At 46.9% G+C, this 22,001-nt stretch overlaps 1 protein-coding gene across 5 annotated transcripts in view; it reads right to left on the minus strand.

The window, feature by feature from the left end:
- LOC139751382 (protein-L-histidine N-pros-methyltransferase-like) overlaps nt 1-22,001 on the minus strand; it is a 744,750-nt gene that overhangs the window by 285,685 nt on the left and 437,064 nt on the right. Inside the window, exon 1 of one of the 5 annotated variants that reach the window (XM_071666754.1) lies at nt 1,839-2,119. The exons of the other annotated variants lie outside the window; for them this stretch is intronic. The gene's annotated coding sequence lies outside the window, so the exon portion shown is untranslated. Of the gene's footprint in view, nt 1-1,838; nt 2,120-22,001 lie in introns of those variants that run through there. 5 annotated transcript variants of the gene reach the window in all.

Raw genomic sequence — 22,001 nt, forward strand, 5'->3', positions numbered from 1 at the left:
TCATCGGCAAACAGGTAAGCAGAGGAGAAAATGGAACAAGGGCTAAAACAAGGTCGTACACTATACAACTGAGGCTGGAGGGCAAGTAAAATTCTTTAGACAAGAGAGGAGTCAGAAAACCGAAGCTATGAGATTAAGACTTAACATCAAACACAGCAAACCTGAAGAGACTAAGTCATCTAGACTAAGCGGACGGAGAAGGTCGGCACACGAAAGCAAGGAGCACGTCAAGCTAACTGAAACATGGCGAGTTGCGTCAGATCAGGTCAAACGAGGGTGGCAACTCCAGGTGTCACATCGGTCCAGGTGTTTATCTGACCCACCTCCCTCCCTCACCCTAAGGTTAGATAAGGTCAGTCATAGTTAGGGATGGCGGCAGCAATGAGAAACCTCTTAAGAGAAGCAAAGAGCTTCAGTAAATTTTTAGGATGAGGAGTTTCAATTGACTGGAGGAATCCTGTATCAGTGCTTAACGAGAAGAATTCGACCAAGCGACCCTACTGAAGGAGCTCTACCAAACTGCGTCACTGCAGAGCTCTTCTACTGGAGGCTCCACGACAGAGTTTGAGAGGAAAAGCTCAATCATGCCAGGTAATGGAGGGAACTGTGTCAGGCAGCTTAAGAGAGGGAAGAGGAGGAGTAGGAGCTATACCATGTTCCCTGAGATAGGCAGAGATAAAGATAGATGGATAGATAGATAGATAGATAGATAGATAGAGAGAGAGAGAGAGAGAGAGAGAGAGAGAGAGAGAGAGAGAGAGAGAGAGAGAGAGAGAGAGAGAGAGAGAGAGACCACTGCCATCACAAAGACAGGAAAGGCCTCGCCCACGGTGAGATTAACCTCCATTTCCTCCAGCGGTGGAAAACAAAATCGAACCAACACGATGAGCCGCTGGTAGCGCTCCGGATTCATGCTTACGTCACGCCCACCGGATTGTGGCGGCTTACCACTACCAGCGACGCGGAGTCTATTCAATTTCATTCCCCATTCACAAGTGTTGCTGTGTGTGTGTGTCCGGGAAGATGTGTATTCCCAGAATAGGTAAATCTTGTGAATATAATACTAAACATTCTGAGGCACATGGTATCAACAAGAAAAAAAATATACGTAAAAATCTATTTCTAGTTCTAAAAAAATTTTGTTTGTGCGGAGGAGGTGCATCTGAGTAGATGGTGCCTCAGATGGTCAGCTAAGGTACGGTAGAGGGACCCGCAACCTTCTTCACCATCCACCAAGTACAACCTCTAAAAAGTCCACCAGAATTGTAAGTTAATTATGTTTTTCCAGGAGTTCTGGTAACGCCTCACTCATACACCATCCTCGTTGCCTAACCCCTGGAGAAGTATCTGGTCGCCACGACCTGCGATGCATTTCCCAATTATCTTAAAAAAAAATCTCTCGAAACGGTTAAAAACCTGTTTTACAATATCATTATCATATATGTCTCCACCTTGTACATCATACCTGAAATATTACAATACTACTACTGTACACAACGTCATTTCAGGCTCACTATACCAGTCTGAAACACCATACCATACCTGGCTCACTATACCAGTCTGAAACACCATACCCTACCTGGCACACTATACCAGGTTGGAACACCATACCATACCTGGCTCACTATACCAGGTTGGAACACCATGCCATACCTGGCTCACTATACCAGTCTGAAACAGCATACCCTACCTGGCACACTATACCAGGCTGGAACACCATACCATACCTGGCTCACTATACCAGGTTGGAACACCATGCCATACCTGACACACTATACCAGGTTGGAACACCATGCCATACCTGGCTCACTATACCAGGTTGGAACACCATGCCATACCTGACACACTATAGCAGTCTGGAACACCATACAGTTCCTGGAACACGGCATAACTTCAAGGATCATAATGTCACTACGAACCCCTGAAACGCTAGGTCGTCACTAAAACAACACATCACTTCTGAAACATCTTGTTACTCGTGAAACAAGGCCCATAAGAAACACAGAACACCTGCGTCACACGTCACTCCTGGAGCAGCCTCGCTGCGTCACAGGGAAACCCGTCACACATCGTTGCTGGAAGGACACGGTACTGGCCAGGCCGGTAACCAGTTCCGTCAACACCCTCGAATATCCAGGACTTGAGTGTACAAGTACCGATAGCCCTCGACCACACGGGCACCACCAGCGCTTGTCCACAGGGGGTCTGGCCAAGCCAGGGGGGTGAAAAAAAAGAGGAGTGGGATGGGGGGGCGTGACGCTACCCTTCTGACGTCATGTGCCCAACTTAGCGGCGGCTGCAGCTGGAGAGGCAGCCGTGGCTGGATAGCGAGCGGTCCCTGATACCACCTTTCTCTAAGGGTTGATCTTCATTATGGCTGCTCAAACTTCCTGAGATGAGAGCACGAGAGTAGAGTCTTGTGGTTTATGTTCTACAACTGGCCCAATGGAGACAGCAGTCCAAAGTGACGTTACCGGAGTGAGAGGGAAGGCAGCAGCTGGTAGCTGAGGGCAGGTAGTCATAAGGCCTTAGGAGGGAAGAGGGAGGAGGGAAAGGGATCAGATATGCATAACCAACCAACCACTCACACATTTTAATAAACCCATACCATACGTTTCTTACATCGTGTGACTTTTTTCTGAATATCCCTTTTTCTTAACAATGAAGGCTCCAGTCACGAACAAAACTCTACATTAAGATCAGGCCTTAACTGAAATAGGAGAAAGGATTCACGAATTCAGGAGGAAGTATAACAACTTTTTTCAAGTATCAGGTTATGGTTATTTGGAAAGACATGAAAGGGTAGAAAGCTTCAAAGGTGTGAGGTGTAGAGAAAGAAACAGTTATCAAAACGGCCTACCTTGAGTTGCTAGCGGCCACACAGTACTTACGCGACGCAGCAGCTCATGATTTATTGCGTGGTCTAGCTAGCGATAGGGGCAAACAAGCAGCTAGCTCGAGAGAGAGAGAGAGAGAGAGAGAGAGAGAGAGAGAGAGAGAGAGAGAGAGAGAGAGAGAGAGAGAGAGAGAAACTAGCGGGGGCACAGAGAAAGGAGGCAACAGGGCTTTGAGTAGAGCTAAGATACTGGGAGATGACAGGTTAAGAAACAGACAGGAGGGAACATGACAGGCAACACCATGTGCGTACGCTGGGGCACACATGCCCACAGACAACCACCACCACCACCAACACCTGCCTCCAACACCACCAAATACCAACCACCATCACCACCACTACCCAACACCCGCCACCACCACCACCATCTCCCACTTCACGTCTACCGCGTCCATCAAATTATCTCTAAACTAACACCAGCGATAGCCCTCCAATCCCTTTACTAGCAGCCACTCTTATCTACCTTATCGTCTGCTATCTGACCGCTGCTCTGCCAACACCGAGAACCCACACAATGGCGGCCCGCAACCTTCCTGACGACGACCTGCTACTTTGCATACTGTGTTCACAAGCGGCCACGCGCCAACCTGGCTGGCTCGATGTTTCAGCAGCTTGCTCGTCCGTCTTGAAACAGTTACCTAGAATCTTACTGCAGTCTTAATAGTTACATCCCTATACCAGGCTAGGTCAAGACTGCTGCATCCTTCTACCAGGCTAGGTCAAGACTGCTGCATCCTTCTACCAGGCTAGGTCAAAACTGCTGCATCCTTCTACCAGGCTAGGTCAAGACTGCTGCATCCTTCCACCAGGCTAGGTCAAAACTGTTGCATCCTTCTACCAGGCTAGGTCAAGACTGCTGCATCCTTCCACCAGGCTAGGTCAAGACTGCTACATCCTTCTACCAGGCTAGGTCAAGACTGCTGCATCCTTCTACCAGGATAGGTCAAGACTGCTGCATCCTTCTACCAGGCTAACTTAAAACTTGATCTCGTCTCGAACACAGTTGCCAGAGAGTGTGTGTAAACTCTCACAGCAACTTCTTTCTTTTTTCTAAAGTTTGCTGAGATTTCGCAGGTAAGTGAATGCCCTAATTAAGGCCATCAAATTTCTGATAACCAAGTATCAATTCAAGGATCTGCCCCAGAGGGTAGACTGCGGACCAACTGCCGCGACCAGGATTGGAACCAATGCGGGCCCGGCCCTGGACGGCCCTAACTCCTGTTTCTTCCAACTGTGGTAGTCTCTTGCCACCACACTACACCAACAGCGGTAATGCCATCTGCCTCTCTCACCCGTCAGCCATCACCAACAGCAGAAGCTTTCTGTCCCCAACACTGTGTCAACGAAATGGCACCCGTCTGCCTTCACACTTAAGATAAATGATAATACTACTATTGCTATTGTTACTACTGCTTCTACTTCTGCTGCTACTACTCCTACTGCCGTTGCCGCTACTGCTACTACTACTCCTGATGCTACTACTGCCGCTTCCGCTGCTAAACTGTCTGTCTATGTAGGTCGGATACACGGGGAGCACCTAGGAGAAGTCTGGTCCTGGTATCAAAGGCCTCAACACGGCTCCTCTAACAAGTCCCTCTTAACTTCAAAAGCCCCGGGGTCGACTGTGCCGGGCTTACATTCAAAACGTCCATTATCCACCATGACGCACTACCCATATACCAAACTCTCCACGTTCCTCCAAGTTATTATTCCTCCAACTCGCTCCGTCGACGGCAGACTAATGGGTTAAAAGCCTACATGGAGGGCACCACCTGCCTCTGGCCGTGAAATAATGTAGTACCTCACTACAAGACACAGTCACGAGTTCGAAAATATCTTAAAAAAAAAAAAACAATACATGAACGAATAACTTTAACGGTGAGAGGAATCCGCTCTCCAGATACAAAATAATAAAGCCATACGTCTGCCCCGTCCTCGTCTGCCACTCCCAATACCCAGCAGCAACACCTTCACCCTCAGCATCCCATTCATCTCCATGCTCCTCCGGCCGTCGCCTCGCGCGTCACCCTGCCCACCAACAGCATATTAATACCCTAATTGGTCTTTACACTGGCAAACGACCCGTGGGCAGGCTGAGGGTTGCTTGGCCACAGTTTGGCCTCTGTGGCGAGCCCGAACAAAGGCCGCTGGACAAAGGGTCCCAGAGGTTGAATGGCCTGGGCACGGGCCGCTTTGCATACGGCGGCCATGGGCTTAATGATAGAGCAAAGAGGCGGCTGTTGACTACCTGCTCTTAAGCCCCATTGATCACAAAGATGGGAGGCAAAGGCTTTAACTCGCTCCCTTTCATGGAGATATCAACCTCCCCTTCACGGAGAATTCAACCCTTTCATTGGGAATTCAACACTATATCTGGAACTCAACACAGTGAACCGAACTCTTTGACACGGGCCTCAAGCCTTTGACAGACAATTGAGATCATAAACATTATCTAACCTCTTTATGAGAAGATCAAGCCCACGATACAGGACCCTGACGGAGAAGCCACACTTCTGAGGGATTCAATCCTTTGATAAGAGTATAGAGCCTAATATGATGTATGGACCGGTTCTGTAATAGAAGACTTAATCTTTTAATACGGGCTCATAGGTCTTCCACCATCTGCCCGCTAAATGAATCTGCTCAAGTCTCGACCAAGACGTAGTTTTAAACCTTCCGACAGAGGAACCGAATGAACACACCAACTCAACGTTCAGCCGCCTGACGTACCTTAACCCTCTGATGGAGAACTTTGCTCACACACAGGACTCAACTCCGCTGACAGAGGACTCATTCCACTTGACAGAGGGACTCAACTCCCTGACAGTGGAACTCAACTCTCGATAGAAGATTCAGTCTCCTGATAGGGGACTCAACCCTCTGACAGAGAAGTGAACTCCACTGACTGGGGACTCGACCCCCTGACATGGGACTCAACCCCCTGACAAGGGACTCAACCCCCCTGACAGGGGATTCAACCCTCTGACAGAGGGCTCAAACCTCTGACAGGGGACTCTATCCTGTGACAGGGGAGTCAACTCTCTGAGGAGTCTTAACCCTTTGAAAGTGGGGACAACCCTGTGACAGTATAACCAACCCTCTGACAGAGGTCTCAATCCTTTGACAGCGGACCCAACCCTTCTGCTGGAGCAGAGGGCCCCGTGCTACCTAGGGCACTCCTCCTGGAGGAGGCTCGACTCTCCGGGGCTGCTACAGGGGGCGGTCGTAACGCCGTATTAAAACTGTCATGTTTGACGACTTCATTATGCTACTTAATATACACGCTATTCATACATGGTTTCTGCACGGCCACCACGGTGAAAGGGGAGATATGCTCATATCATAACTGTGTGATGCAAACATTGTAATGTTCCTCATACAACAAACATTGTAATGTTCCTTATACAACAAACATTGTAATGTTCCTTATACAACAAACATTGTAATGTTCCTTATACAACAAACATTGTAATGTTCCTCATACAGCAAACATTGTAATGTTCCTTATACAACAAACATTGTAATGTTACTTATACAACAAACATTGTAATGTTCCTTATACAACAAACATTGTAATGTTCCTTATACAACAAACATTGTAATGTTACTTATACAACAAACATTGTAATGTTACTTATACAACAAACATTGTAATGTTACTTATACAACAAACATTGTAATGTTCCTTATACAACAAACATTGTAATGTTCCTCATACAGCAAACATTGTAATGTTCCTTATACAACAAACATTGTAATGTTCCTTATACAACAAACATTGTAATGTTACTTATACAACAAACATTGTAATGTTACTTATACAACAAACATTGTAATGTTCCTTATACAACAAACATTGTAATGTTCCTTATACAACAAACATTGTAATGTTCCTCATACAGCAAACATTGTAATGTTCCTCATACAACAAACATTGTAATGTTACTTATACAACAAACATTGTAATGTTACTTATACAACAAACATTGTAATGTTACTTATACAACAAACATTGTAATGTTCCTCATACAGCAAACATTGTAATGTTACTTATACAACAAACATTGTAATGTTACTTATACAACAAACATTGTAATGTTACTTATACAACAAACATTGTAATGTTACTTATACAACAAACATTGTAATGTTCCTCATACAGCAAACATTGTAATGTTACTTATACAACAAACATTGTAATGTTACTTATACAACAAACATTGTAATGTTACTTATACAACAAACATTGTAATGTTCCTCATACAGCAACCACTGTAATGTTCCTCATACAGCAAACATTGTAATGTTACTTATACAACAAACATTGTAATGTTCCTTATACAACAAACATTGTAATGTTCCTTATACAACAAACATTGTAATGTTACTTATACAACAAACATTGTAATGTTCCTCATACAACAAACATTGTAATGTTCCTTATACAACAAACATTGTAATGTTACTTATACAACAAACATTGTAATGTTCCTTATACAACAAACATTGTAATGTTACTTATACAACAAACATTGTAATGTTACTTATACAACAAACATTGTAATGTTCCTTATACAACAAACATTGTAATGTTACTTATACAACAAACATTGTAATGTTACTTATACAACAAACATTGTAATGTTACTTATACAACAAACATTGTAATGTTCCTTATACAACAAACATTGTAATGTTCCTCATACAGCAAACATTGTAATGTTCCTCATACAGCAAACATTGTAATGTTCCTCATACAGCAAACATTGTAATGTTCCTTATACAACAAACATTGTAATGTTCCTTATACAACAAACATTGTAATGTTACTTATACAACAAACATTGTAATGTTACTTATACAGCAAACATTGTAATGTTCCTCATACAGCAACCACTGTAATGTTCCTTATACAACAAACATTGTAATGTTCCTTATACAACAAACATTGTAATGTTACTTATACAACAAACATTGTAATGTTCCTTATACAACAAACATTGTAATGTTACTTATACAACAAACATTGTAATGTTCCTCATACAGCAACCACTGTAATGTTCCTTATACAACAAACATTGTAATGTTACTTATACAACAAACATTGTAATGTTCCTTATACAACAAACATTGTAATGTTACTTATACAACAAACATTGTAATGTTACTTATACAACAAACATTGTAATGTTCCTTATACAACAAACATTGTAATGTTACTTATACAACAAACATTGTAATGTTCCTTATACAACAAACATTGTAATGTTACTTATACAGCAAACATTGTAATGTTCCTCATACAACAAACATTGTAATGTTACTTATACAACAAACATTGTAATGTTACTTATACAACAAACATTGTAATGTTACTTATACAACAAACATTGTAATGTTCCTTATACAACAAACATTGTAATGTTACTTATACAACAAACATTGTAATGTTCCTTATACAACAAACATTGTAATGTTACTTATACAACAAACATTGTAATGTTACTTATACAACAAACATTGTAATGTTCCTTATACAACAAACATTGTAATGTTCCTTATACAACAAACATTGTAATGTTACTTATACAACAAACATTGTAATGTTCCTTATACAACAAACATTGTAATGTTACTTATACAACAAACATTGTAATGTTACTTATACAACAAACATTGTAATGTTACTTATACAACAAACATTGTAATGTTACTTATACACAAACATTGTAATGTTCCTTATACAACAAACATTGTAATGTTACTTATACAACAAACATTGTAATGTTACTTATACAACAAACATTGTAATGTTACTTATACAACAAACATTGTAATGTTACTTATACAACAAACATTGTAATGTTACTTATACAACAAACATTTATGTTCAGTTTTATTGTATGTACAGCGAGACTTCTCAGCCTGTGGTGCATTGCTTTCGACTCGAGATTCTTCGTCCTTTTCTTTATATCATTAGTTTTGACATGGAGACAACTGTGCTGGCACTGACAACAACACTCCTGGCCACAGACACAGAGTGTTGGCACTGGCAATATGACTGTGATGCTGACGAGGGGAACAGCGCTGGCACTGTGAACTGTGATGCTGACGAGGGGAACAGCGCTGGCACTGTGATGCTGACGAGAACAGCGCTAGCATTGTGATGCTGACGAGGGGAACAGCGCTGGCACTGTGATGCTGACGAGAACAGCGCTGACACTGTGATGCTGACGAGGGGAACAGCGCTGGCACTGTGATGCTGACGAGAACAGCGCTAGCATTGTGATGCTGACGAGGGGAACAGCGCTGGCACTGTGATGCTGACGAGAACAGCGCTAGCATTGTGATGCTGACGAGGGGAACAGCGCTGGCACTGTGATGCTGACGAGAACAGCGCTGACACTGTGATGCTGACGAGGGGAACAGCGCTGGCACTGTGATGCTGACGAGAACAGCGCTAGCATTGTGATGCTGACGAGGGGAACAGCGCTGGCACTGTGATGCTGACGAGAACAGCGCTAGCATTGTGATGCTGACGAGGGGAACAGCGCTGGCACTGTGATGCTGACGAGAACAGCGCTAGCATTGTGATGCTGACGAGGGAAACAGCGCTGACACTGTGATGCTGACGAGGGGAACAGCGCTGGCACTGTGACGCTGACGAGGGGAACAGCGCTGGCACTGTGACGCTGACGAGGGGAACAGCGCTGGCACTGTGATGCTGACGAGGGGAACAACGCTGGCACTGTGATGCTGACGAGGGGAACAGCGCTGGCACTGTGATGCTGACGAGGGGAACAGCGCTGGCACTGTGATGCTGACGAGGGGAACAACGCTGGCACTGTGATGCTGACGAGGGGAACAGCGCTGGCACTGTGATGCTGACGAGGGGAACAGCGCTGGCACTGTGATGCTGACGAGGGGAACAGCGCTGGCACTGTGACGCTGACGAGGGGAACAGCGCTGACACTGTGATGCTGACGAGGGGAACAACGCTGGCACTGTGATGCTGACGAGGGGAACAGCGCTGGCACTGTGATGCTGACGAGGGGAACAGCGCTGGCACTGTGATGCTGACGAGGGGAACAGCGCTGGCACTGTGATGCTGACGAGGGGAACAGCGCTGGCACTGTGAACTGTGATGCTGACCAGGGGAACAGCGCTGACACTGTGATGCTGACGAGGAGAACAGCGCTAGCATTGTGATGCTGACGAGGGGAACAGCGCTGGCACTGTGATGCTGACGAGGGGAACAGCGCTGACACTGTGATGCTGACGAGGGGAACAGCGCTGGCACTGTGATGCTGACGAGGGGAACAGCGCTGGCACTGTGATGCTGACGAGAACTGAGAGGGATAATAATAGTGTTGACACAAGAAAGAAAATAGTGATGGTTGAGACACTACTACTGATGGCACTGACAACAACAGTGTTGGCATGGAAGACATTAGTGCAACCTGCAACACCAGAGCTGTGATTAACATAGTGGGAGGGCCAGCACCACAGGGGAGGGTCAGCACCACAGGGGAGGACCAGCACCATGGGAAAGGGACAGGACCATGGGGGAGGGTCGGGACCACGGGGAAGGACCAGCACCACGGGAGAGGGAGAGGACCACGGTGGAGGGTAATCACCACGGGGGAGGGTCAGCACCATGGGAGAGGGACAGGACCACGGGGGAGGGAGAGCACCACGGGGGAGGCTAAGCACCATGGGAGAGGGACAGGACCACGGGGGAGCGCAAGCACCACGGGGGTAGGGTCAGTTCCATGGGAGAGGGACAGGACCACGGGGGAGGGCAAGCACCACGGGGGAGGGCCAGCACCACGGGGGAGGGCCAGCACCACGGGGGAAGGGTCAGCACCATGGGAGAGGGACAGGACCACGGGGGAGGGCCAGCAGACGGGCCACAACCAGGGGATTTGTGTTCCTGGTTGAGGATCGATGGTGGCGGCCACCCTTGACCACCAGCAGCCACTTTAACCCGGCGTACCGGACCAGCCACCTGTGGCCCGCCATAACCCCGGGACCTGCCGCCCCAGGCGCACACACACCTCCTTGTGGGAAGGTGCCTCATGCTCCTCCCGGCCACATGTTGCACACACACACATACACACACACACACACACACACACACACACACACACACACACACACACACAGAGGCCCAGTCCGTCTGATATAGGGCGCAACAGACCAGCCTTGCTGCATAAATGTGATCTAAAATTTGCATGATTCTACTTGGACAGCTCATCGAACTACTGAACATAATGAACAAGGGAAAACACCCGCAGGTTCAAGTGAATTCACTCGCTGATTCATACATGAAAATATTCATCGATTCGAGTGACGGACACTCGGCTAAACCGTCTACAGTAAATCAGTGTAAATGTAAATCACAGTCACGAGACGAGGCGTCATGATGGGCATCGTGCATGATAACCTCTCAGTCACAGAGACTGATCACATATTGCACTCCCTCTGCTCTGCAACATTCTACTCAATCATCAGGCCGATGTTTAAACTAATCTTTTAAAGACATTATGGTGTTCATTACTACCCTAATTAGGAAGCCCCTGTGTATACACCACACAGATCACTACACTTTTTTATCTGCATGTGTACCTTCCTAATGCAAGACAGCCATTTCCAAACAGTCTCGTTCCCACCATCCTGTATCCAACACCTTCCAAAAATGTCTCCAATACACAGATTACAGTGCACAGCCGTGTCTTAGCCCACTAGTGTTCACGTACTGTAACAGGATGACCTTACGAGCCTGTTAACCTGGAGTAACAGATTGACCTAGTGACCTGCTAGTCTGGTGCAACAGGTGACCTGATGACCTAGTGAAACAGGATGACCTGCTGTATCTCGATGACCCAACGACTTGGTATAATACTATGACCTAGTGACCTGGTGGATTAGGATATGCTTTAGGGTCATATGCTGTCTAGGGCAAGACATCATGAGGAGGCAGCAAAGTACAGAGAGCAACAGGCTGCAGTAGTAGGAGGCAGGTAGGAGACCGAGGTTTGTTGTAGTGGGGTAAATATGGTCGAGAACCTCAGGTATGAAGCCCGAGGCTTCAGGTGACGACAAGCTCCTGGGGGCGATAGCTTGTCGTGGGCAACAGGTTGGGGGAGGTAATGAGGCTGGGGAAAACCTAATTGCTACACGCGTTACGGGAGGCAAAAAACTGAAAAAAAGTCTCAATGTGTAGATGGCTGAAAATGGCAGAGATCCCTACAAGATCATCAACAGGTACAGCTGTAATGCAAACGCACAAGGACGCACTGGGAAACATACGAGGAAAAGCGAAGTACATGAAAACCAAAACAAAGACAAAAAAGAAATGGTAGTGGGTGAGTGAGCGAGGCGAGACAGGCAAGAAGTGAGAGGACAAGTGTAAGAGTCACAGCCAGGAGATATGCGGGTGATCACGGGAGACCAACTAGCAAAACACTTGTGTCTGACTTCGAGGACATCCAACACTATCCCCACTGACCTGACCTGGTGTGGTCTGGCCTGGTCTGGCTCACCCTGTGAGCTGATGCCCTGACGCGACACGAATGACAAGACAAAAAAAGACTGAAAAGGATGATAGTAGGGAGTTATAAAACGCCGAGACAAATGACGAAGACACTTCAGGGAGGAGAAATACTGAAGAAGACAAAATGTACAGAGAGAGACTGAAAGAAAGATACTATTTAAGCCTAGGTGTCCTGATATACCAGTCTGATGTAAAGACAGACACGGAGGGGAGAAGTTTTCGTGTGCGGAGACGATAACACAGAAACACTGGGAAGAGGAACTCAAAATGGAGAGATACGGCAAATCCAAGTGAGGAAGGATGCTCCGATCTGGGAGGTAAACTGGCGAGGAGGGACTGCAGAAGGAGAGGTGAGGTAAGTTCCACAGGAGTACGAGGAAGAGGAGGAGGAGGAGGAGGAGGAATAAAGCGTTCCACTGGCAGGTTCCACAGGAGTAGGAGGAAGAGGAGGAGGAGGAAGAGTAATTCGTTTCACTGTCCTGTTAAATCAGTGGTCAGGCCCTTGGGACTCGCACCTCATCTTCTGCCACCTATCTGGCACCTCGACACCGACCTACACCAGTGACATGACACCAGTGGTGTCATGTAGAAATCACATCACATTATTTCTGCAAGTTCTCTTTGTCCGATTCTGATCCTATTATTCGACTGTCTCTACTGACATCTTCCCAAGCCCCTTGACTACACCTTTCACCGTCAACCTTTATGAACTGCAGATACATATGCCATTTAATAGACACCCGCCTCTGCTATCTTCATTTACGCAGTGTCCCATCGCGAAACAAAAACGATCTGTACTTCTATGGCAGACGTCTTTGATACCATCAGGTCCTGGTACTGAGTTCTCTCAAGTTATCTCACTTGTCTTCCTTATGCCAGGTTCCATTATCACAATATCCATAATGTCGTTCTCATCATAGTGACGAAAGATTTTTGTTACACATCTTATCTTTGCCTGAATACATTCACTTCTACAGATCAATTAGAATCTTGCATGTTTCCCCGTGTCATTCATACGATTTTCACCCGATTTAAAAGGCAGACTCAGACATTTTGTTTTCTGTTTGGTTCATAAATTAGAATGATACTCCAGAAGTCTGTTCTCTTGTATGGGATTCCATAATCTCTATCAACATTTCTTTTATTTTTTAACAATTTCTTCTCTCACTTCTCTGCTAATTTCTTCTGTCAACATCTTCCATTCTCCCACCGTTCTTATCTCCTGGAATTTTTCGCTTCACCCTAGTTTTCTTTGTCTTTCATGTACGTTTTGTGCTGCTGAGAGAGAGAGAGAGAGAGAGAGAGAGAGAGAGAGAGAGAGAGAGAGAGAGAGAGAGAGAGAGAGAGAGAGAGGAGAGGAGAGAGAGAGAGGAGAGGAGAGGAGAGAAGAGAAGAGAAGAGAAGAGAAGAGAGAGAGAGAGAAGAGAGAGAGAGAATCGGCCTCATAAGGCAGCCTGAGGTGAAGATTTAGACAAGACACGAGGATGAAGGCACAGAAAAAGATATGATAGACGTGAAAGATATGCAAAGTTGGTCACAAGAAGAGGGGAAGAGAAGGGGGGAAGGAGGGGGGGAGGTGAACAGGGGAGGGAGGGAGAGAGAGGGGGAGAGGGTGTAGAGGGAGGGAGGGAGAGAGAGGGGGAGAGTGTGTGGAGGGAGCAAGGGAGGGAGGAGAGAGAGAGAGAGGGGGAGGAAGCGGTGAAGAGAGTGGCCCACCCTTCATCGCGGCCTCCACCGCTACAAGAGGAAGATGTAGCGAGAATACGAACCGGAGGAAGAAGAAGGAGAGAGAGGAAGATGACCAGATCCTGGATGGAGGACACACTAAGGCAGGAAAGCAATAGGCAAAGGAGGAGCTGATAAAGGAATGAGTATATGGAAAACGGAGAGGTTAAGACGGCAGGAGGACGGAAGGTGGCTGGAGAAAGATAAACATAAAAAGAGATGAGTGAAACATGGATAATACGAGAGGCAACAGTAGGTGAGACATGAATAACAGGAGAGACAACAGTAGGTGAAACATGTATAACAGGAGAGGCAACAGTAGGTGAAACATGAATAACAGGAGAGACAACAGTAGGTGAAACATGGATAACAGGAGAGGCAAAAGTAGGGGAAACATGGATAACAGGAAAGGCAACAGTAGGTGAAACATGGATAACAGGAGAGGCAACAGTATGAGAAACATGTATAACAGGAGTGACAACAGTAGGTGAAACATGTACAACAGGACAGACAACAGTAGGTGAAACATGTACAACAGAACAGACAACAGTAGGTGAAACATGTACAACAGAACAGACAACATTAGGTGAAACATGTACAACAGGACAGACAACAGTAGGTGAAACATGTACAACAGGACAGACAACAGTAGGTGAAACATGTACAACAGAACAGACATCAGTTGGTGAAACATGTACAACAGGACAGACAACAGTAGGGTGAAACATGTACAACAGGACAGACAACATTAGGTGAAACATGTACAACAGGACAGACAACAGTAGGGTGAAACATGTACAACAGGACAGACAACAGTAGGTGAAACATGTACAACAGAACAGACAACAGTAGGTGAAACATGTACAACAGAACAGACAACAGTAGGTGAAACATGTACAACAGGACAGACAACAGTAGGGTGAAACATGTACAACAGGACAGACAACATTAGGTGAAACATGTACAACAGGACAGACAACAGTAGGGTGAAACATGTACAACAGGACAGACAACAGTAGGTGAAACATGTACAACAGGACAGACAACAGTAGGTGAAACATGTACAACAGGACAGACAACAGTAGGTGAAACATGTACAACAGAACAGACAACATTAGGTGAAACATGTACTACAGGACAGACAACAGTAGGGTGAAACATGTACAACAGGACAGACAACAGTAGGTGAAACATGTACAACAGGACAGACGACAGTAGGTGAAACAAAATCTAGCGAGTGGAAGAAGAACCAGGAGATGAGCCAGTTGTGGAGGAAGATGATGATGATGATGGAGGAAGGAGGAGGAGGAGGAGGAGGAGGAAGATGCGGAGGATGACAGATGTTAGGCCTACGTGCCTCCAGGCGTCAGCTCTGCCACTGATTGTAATTACTTTAACAAACTCATAAAAAAAACGGGAGGCGCCACCTTCCTCCTCAGGACAGCAAGGGACACCCGTCACTTTGACGACACGCCTCCCACTGCAGCACTTGCTACACACACACCAACCATCATAACCTTACCTAAACAAGGACGTTAAAATCTAACTACAAAAAAACTTCACAGTATATTATTATTATTATTATTATTATCTTATCACTATTCTTATTATCATTACTATTATTGTTATTATCATTACTATTATTATTATGATTACTATTATTATTATCATCATCATTATCATTACTATTATCATCATTATTATTATTATTATTATTATTATTATTATTATTATTATTGTTATTATCATTATTATTACTACTATCATTATCATTATTACTTTTATCATTATACATCATAATCATTAGATAACCCTAAGAAGTCTCACTGGCTCCAGTAAGCCAAAGATGCGCTACAATCAGTAGCAGGGAAAACAGACTCTACTGAAACGAGTCATTCTTTGACATGATCGTATTCTGATGATAAAACCTCATCCAAGGTAACATCTCACTCGCGAGGTAACCACAAGCAGGCAGAGTCCGGTAACGCCCAGCGAAGTATGTAACAGTGCAGGTCACACCACAGAGGCGCAGTTTAGAACATCACATAGAACGTCACCTACCAGACCCCTGGCGAACCATATCACTTAACTTCTGAAATGACGAGGAAGCAATGTATTACAGTATCCAGCTACTGAAAGGAGAGTTCCTGTGGAGACTGACCACACACACACACACACACACACACACACACACACGTTACTTCAGTATCCTACACACCTTATGCATGTACAAACGTTACTAAACAAATCGCTGTGTGTACGTACAGCAACGTATGAACTTTCGCTATACAACAGAGTACATTTGTTAAGTACAAACATTAACCAGGACCGTATGATGCGTCCAGAAAGTGATCCCCTTGTATCACATGGCGATACAGGCACTCACGAACTATGACCTTCCACTACAGATCCTTCAGGAGGCGAGCATACCAAACCTGACAGCTAGGGAGTCATTCAGATCCCCCCAAACTCACCCTCACCCTCTCACTGGAAGCGGATACACCCATGCCAAGCCTGCCAGCCACAACCCTTAGCCTTATGAATAAGCCATGGAAGCGGGCCTAGCCACAACCTACGTCGGAAGCTTCATTAAGCTGAAGCTTACGTGAGGCCGTCTACCCGGGAGGAGGATTTTATAAATACAACAACAAGGAGTACAAATATCCATATCAAGTTGCCCGCCTGCCACGGAGTGAATTCTTCATCATACGTTCTTCAGGCCCTCGTCTATGGCCACGCCCTCAACTCCAAAGCGACGAAAAGAACTGGAAATCTCGTGCGAGAAATTCCGTCCAAACTCGTCCGTAATCAGAACTTTATGACAACTCGTCCGAAAACTCAGTCACATCCATTTCTTTAATCAGCATAGCTATCTAATCCATAAGCACTGGGGCTTGGACGGGCGCTCCTCGCGCTGATTGGCCCCGGCGCTCTTCCTCGGTTTCCTGATTGGCTATGGGATATAATGACGTCGCATTCAGCTCGCTCAATGGCTGGCTGAGGTAATGACGTCAGTGGTTCAAGATGGAAAAGTTCATTTCACAAGAGTGTTTGCACACTCAAACTTCATCGACGGAAGCCGAGTATAGCAAACAAATCAATAGGATTGGCAGACGGAAGATTACACCCGGCCACGACTGGAGTGCAGGGGAGCAAGGAACACCACCACGATAAATGGAGGAGACTCGAGAAGGGAGCAGGAAATATGGATAACAAATGAGGAACGTATACACTCAAATACACATTTGTCTTTAAGTGTCTGTGTGTATGAATGTGTATGGGTTTCTTTCGTGTGTGTGTGTGTGTGTGTGTGTGTGTGTGTGTGTGTGATTTCATATGTACGCCCACCAGGCATCTACATATGTACTTCTCGGTCTACACTTTACCTACATCATCATTTACATTACCAAGGTGACACACAGCGGCAACTCCGTACGTAACGGCAACCTCCACACCACGACAGCCTCTACACGACGACCATCCCCATACTATGACGACCTCCACACTACGACCACCCCCATACTATGACGACCTCCACACCACGACAGCCTCTACACGACGACCATCCCCATACTACGACAGACCACCACACCACGACCATCCCACCCCCACCCACAAAAAAATATATACGACACTGCAGGAACTCCCACCAAATTACACCGGCCTCAGCGCCTCCACATAACGACCATCCCCATATACCAACACGGGCACATTACCTGCACTGCGGCCCATTCACCCACGCGGCCACCTTCACCAGAGACGATGAAAGAAAAACAGGAAAAAGTGTAAGGTGTGAGGGTGGGCCCCGCCTGCTGCCAGGGAGATAGCGTCTTAACTTCCATCTCAGGTGCCGGAGAGGAGCGCTAATTTGCATCTCAAGGCAAAAGTCACAGATGGACTAATATCCTTCTGAAACCTGAGTGAGGGGGGGACGGCGCGCGCGCGCACACACACACGCGCACACACACACGCACACACACACACACACACACACACACACACACTCAACACAGGATGAATGATTAGATTCCGTACATGTTATCCTCCAAAAGCGATTATCAAAACTTTATTCGCCTGTTTCTTGAAGCGAGTGTGACTGAATGTCCTGGAATTAACATGAGTTGTTAACTTCACCTCAGAGCAGTGAGAGGTTAATATTCCTTCCCAGCTCAGTATGCAAGGGTAAAGTGTGAGTGCGTGGAGAGAGAGAGAGAGAGAGAGAGAGAGAGAGAGAGAGAGAGAGAGAGAGAGAGAGAGAGAGAGAGAGAGAGAGAGAGAGTTAATTTCATTCCCTAAGTGTGTGACAGGGTGGCGACACTCAAAAAGTGAGTGTGCGGTGTTACACCTCATTATGAGGTGGTGTTACAAGCTTTACTATCCTTCCCTAAAGTGCGTGAGGCGATCATTTGTTTCTATCAAGTTGAGTGAGAGTAACATCCTTGAGTGCGTTCAACTATGTCTCCTCGCGTGAGTGTAGGAGGAACTCAGGTTTGAAGCGAGGGCGAGACCGTCTCCTCCAAGTTAGCGTCAGCACACTGCTCTCTCCTTTGAAGTTACCGTGAGAGCGTCTAACTTCCGTGTACAGTTACCGCCAGAGAATAACTTTGCTCTCACAAGTGAGGGGGAATTGCCTACTGCTTCGAGAGTGTACTTGTGAGAGGAAGGAGTTGTGTTTATCAAGGTGCCTCCTCCGCGGCCGATATGTGTCTTCCAGTCACGTGATATGGCATGGTGCCGTACCTCCTAATACACTACACTACACTCCAGTATACTACGCTACCACACGTCACATCCGAAGATACAACATCCCAATACACTGTACTGTATCCGGACACACTGTATCACGCATCACATGGTCATACAATACCACTATACACAATACTGTATCACGACTCGCTGTTCTGCACCCCCCCCCCCCCTACACACACACACATAACGGCCAAAGGAGAGAGAGAGAGAGAGAGAGAGAGAGAGAGAGAGCATCATTTCTCAACATATTTTACTACACCATATCTCAACCCTTTATTTCAACACACCACATCCAAATTCAAGTCACAAAATACCAGTTTCAAAAGGGGCCAACGTTAGTATATCACATGACACTACATCAGTGATGATGACATCCCAAGCCACCACACCACACCATTCAACCACACATCCAACCCTCCACAAAACTGTCCACACACCCCAACACACACCACATATCGCACCACATACTGCAACACTACACAACACAAGGTACACCACCGCACCATATCACTCCAGCACCTTACAACACGTCCAACATTACAACACACACTGTTTAACACACTTTACCAGACCACACAATCCCAGCATTGCACTCCGGGTCACGCAACACCACTCCAGCAACACCTTTCCCAAGTACCGTCCGCAACACAGTAACACACACTGTGCCACCTGAGAACATCCTAGCCCAACACATGGTATATCACACCATGCCAACACCACCATAACACCTTTCGACCCACCTTGTAAGACAGCACAGCACTTACCACATCGGACCACTTCACCCCAGCACTATACACGCAAACTACTCATGTCCCTCACTCGTGGTCGGTCACCCAGCACTATACCACACTGGACACCACACATTCCAGCCCTGATGTGTCATCCAGCACTGTACCACACTGGACACCACACCTTCCAGCCCTGATGTGTCATCCAGCACTGTACCACACTGGACACCAAACCTTCCAGACCTGATGTGTCATCCAGCACTGTACCACACTGGACACCACAACTTCCAGCCCTGATGTGTCATCCAGCACTGTACCACACTGGACACCACACCTTCCAGCCCTGATGTGTCATCCAGCATTGTACCACACTGGACACCACACCTTCCAGCCCTGATGTGTCATCCAGCACTGTACCACACTGGACACCACACCTTCCAGCCCTGATGTGTCATCCAGCACTGTACCACACTGGACACCACACCTTCCAGCCCTGATGTGTCATCCAGCACTGTACCACACTGGACACCACACCTTCCAGCCCTGATGTGTCATCCAGCACTGTACCACACTGGACACCACACCTTCCAGCCCTGATGTGTCATCCAGCACTGTACCACACTGGACACCACACCTTCCAGCCCTGATGTGTCATCCAGCACTGTACCACACTGGACACCACACCTTCCAGCCCTGATGTGTCATCCAGCACTGTACCACACTGGACACCACACCTTCCAGCCCTGATGTGTCATCCAGCACTGTACCACACTGGACACCACACCTTCCAGCCCTGATGTGTCATCCAGCACTGTACCACACTGGACACCACACCTTCCAGCCCTGATGTGTCATCCAGCACTGTACCACACTGGACACCACACCTTCCAGCCCTGATGTGTCATCCAGCACTGTACCACACTGGACACCACACCTTCCAGCCCTGATGTGTCATCCAGCACTGTACCACACTGGACACCACACCTTCCAGCCCTGATGTGTCATCCAGCACTGTACCACACTGGACACCACACCTTCCAGCCCTGATGTGTCATCCAGCACTGTACCACACTGGACACCACACCTTCCAGCCCTGATGTGTCATCCAGCACTGTACCACACTGGACACCACACCTTCCAGCCCTGATGTGTCATCCAGCACTGTACCACACTGGACACCACACCTTCCAGCCCTGATGTGTCATCCAGCACTGTACCACACTGGACACCACACCTTCCAGCCCTGATGTGTCATCCAGCACTGTACCACACTGGACACCACACCTTCCAGCCCTGATGTGTCATCCAGCACTGTACCACACTGGACACCACACCTTCCAGCCCTGATGTGTCATCCAGCACTGTACCACACTGGACACCACACCTTCCAGCCCTGATGTGTCATCCAGCACTGTACCACACTGGACACCACACCTTCCAGCCCTGATGTGTCATCCAGCACTGTACCACACTGGACACCACACCTTCCAGCCCTGATGTGTCATCCAGCACTGTACCACACTGGACACCACACCTTCCAGCCCTGATGTGTCATCCAGCACTGTACCACACTGGACACCACACCTTCCAGCCCTGATGTGTCATCCAGCACTGTACCACACTGGACACCACACCTTCCAGCCCTGATGTGTCATCCAGCACTGTACCACACTGGACACCACACCTTCCAGCCCTGATGTGTCATCCAGCACTGTACCACACTGGACACCACACCTTCCAGCCCTGATGTGTCATCCAGCACTGTACCACACTGGACACCACACCTTCCAGCCCTGATGTGTCATCCAGCACTGTACCACACTGGACACCACACCTTCCAGCCCTGATGTGTCATCCAGCACTGTACCACACTGGACACCACACCTTCCAGCCCTGATGTGTCATCCAGCACTGTACCACACTGGACACCACACCTTCCAGCCCTGATGTGTCATCCAGCACTGTACCACACTGGACACCACACCTTCCAGCCCTGATGTGTCATCCAGCACTGTACCACACTGGACACCACACCTTCCAGCCCTGATGTGTCATCCAGCACTGTACCACACTGGACACCACACCTTCCAGCCCTGATGTGTCATCCAGCACTGTACCACACTGGACACCACACCTTCCAGCCCTGATGTGTCATCCAGCACTGTACCACACTGGACACCACACCTTCCAGCCCTGATGTGTCATCCAGCACTGTACCACACTGGACACCACACCTTCCAGCCCTGATGTGTCATCCAGCACTGTACCACACTGGACACCAAACCTTCCAGACCTGATCCACACATCCTCTACCACTTCTGAAACCGCACTGCTCTTCCCCAATCTG

Source organism: Panulirus ornatus, chromosome 11, assembly GCF_036320965.1.
Source record: "Panulirus ornatus isolate Po-2019 chromosome 11, ASM3632096v1, whole genome shotgun sequence".
NCBI lineage: Eukaryota > Metazoa > Arthropoda > Malacostraca > Decapoda > Palinuridae > Panulirus > Panulirus ornatus.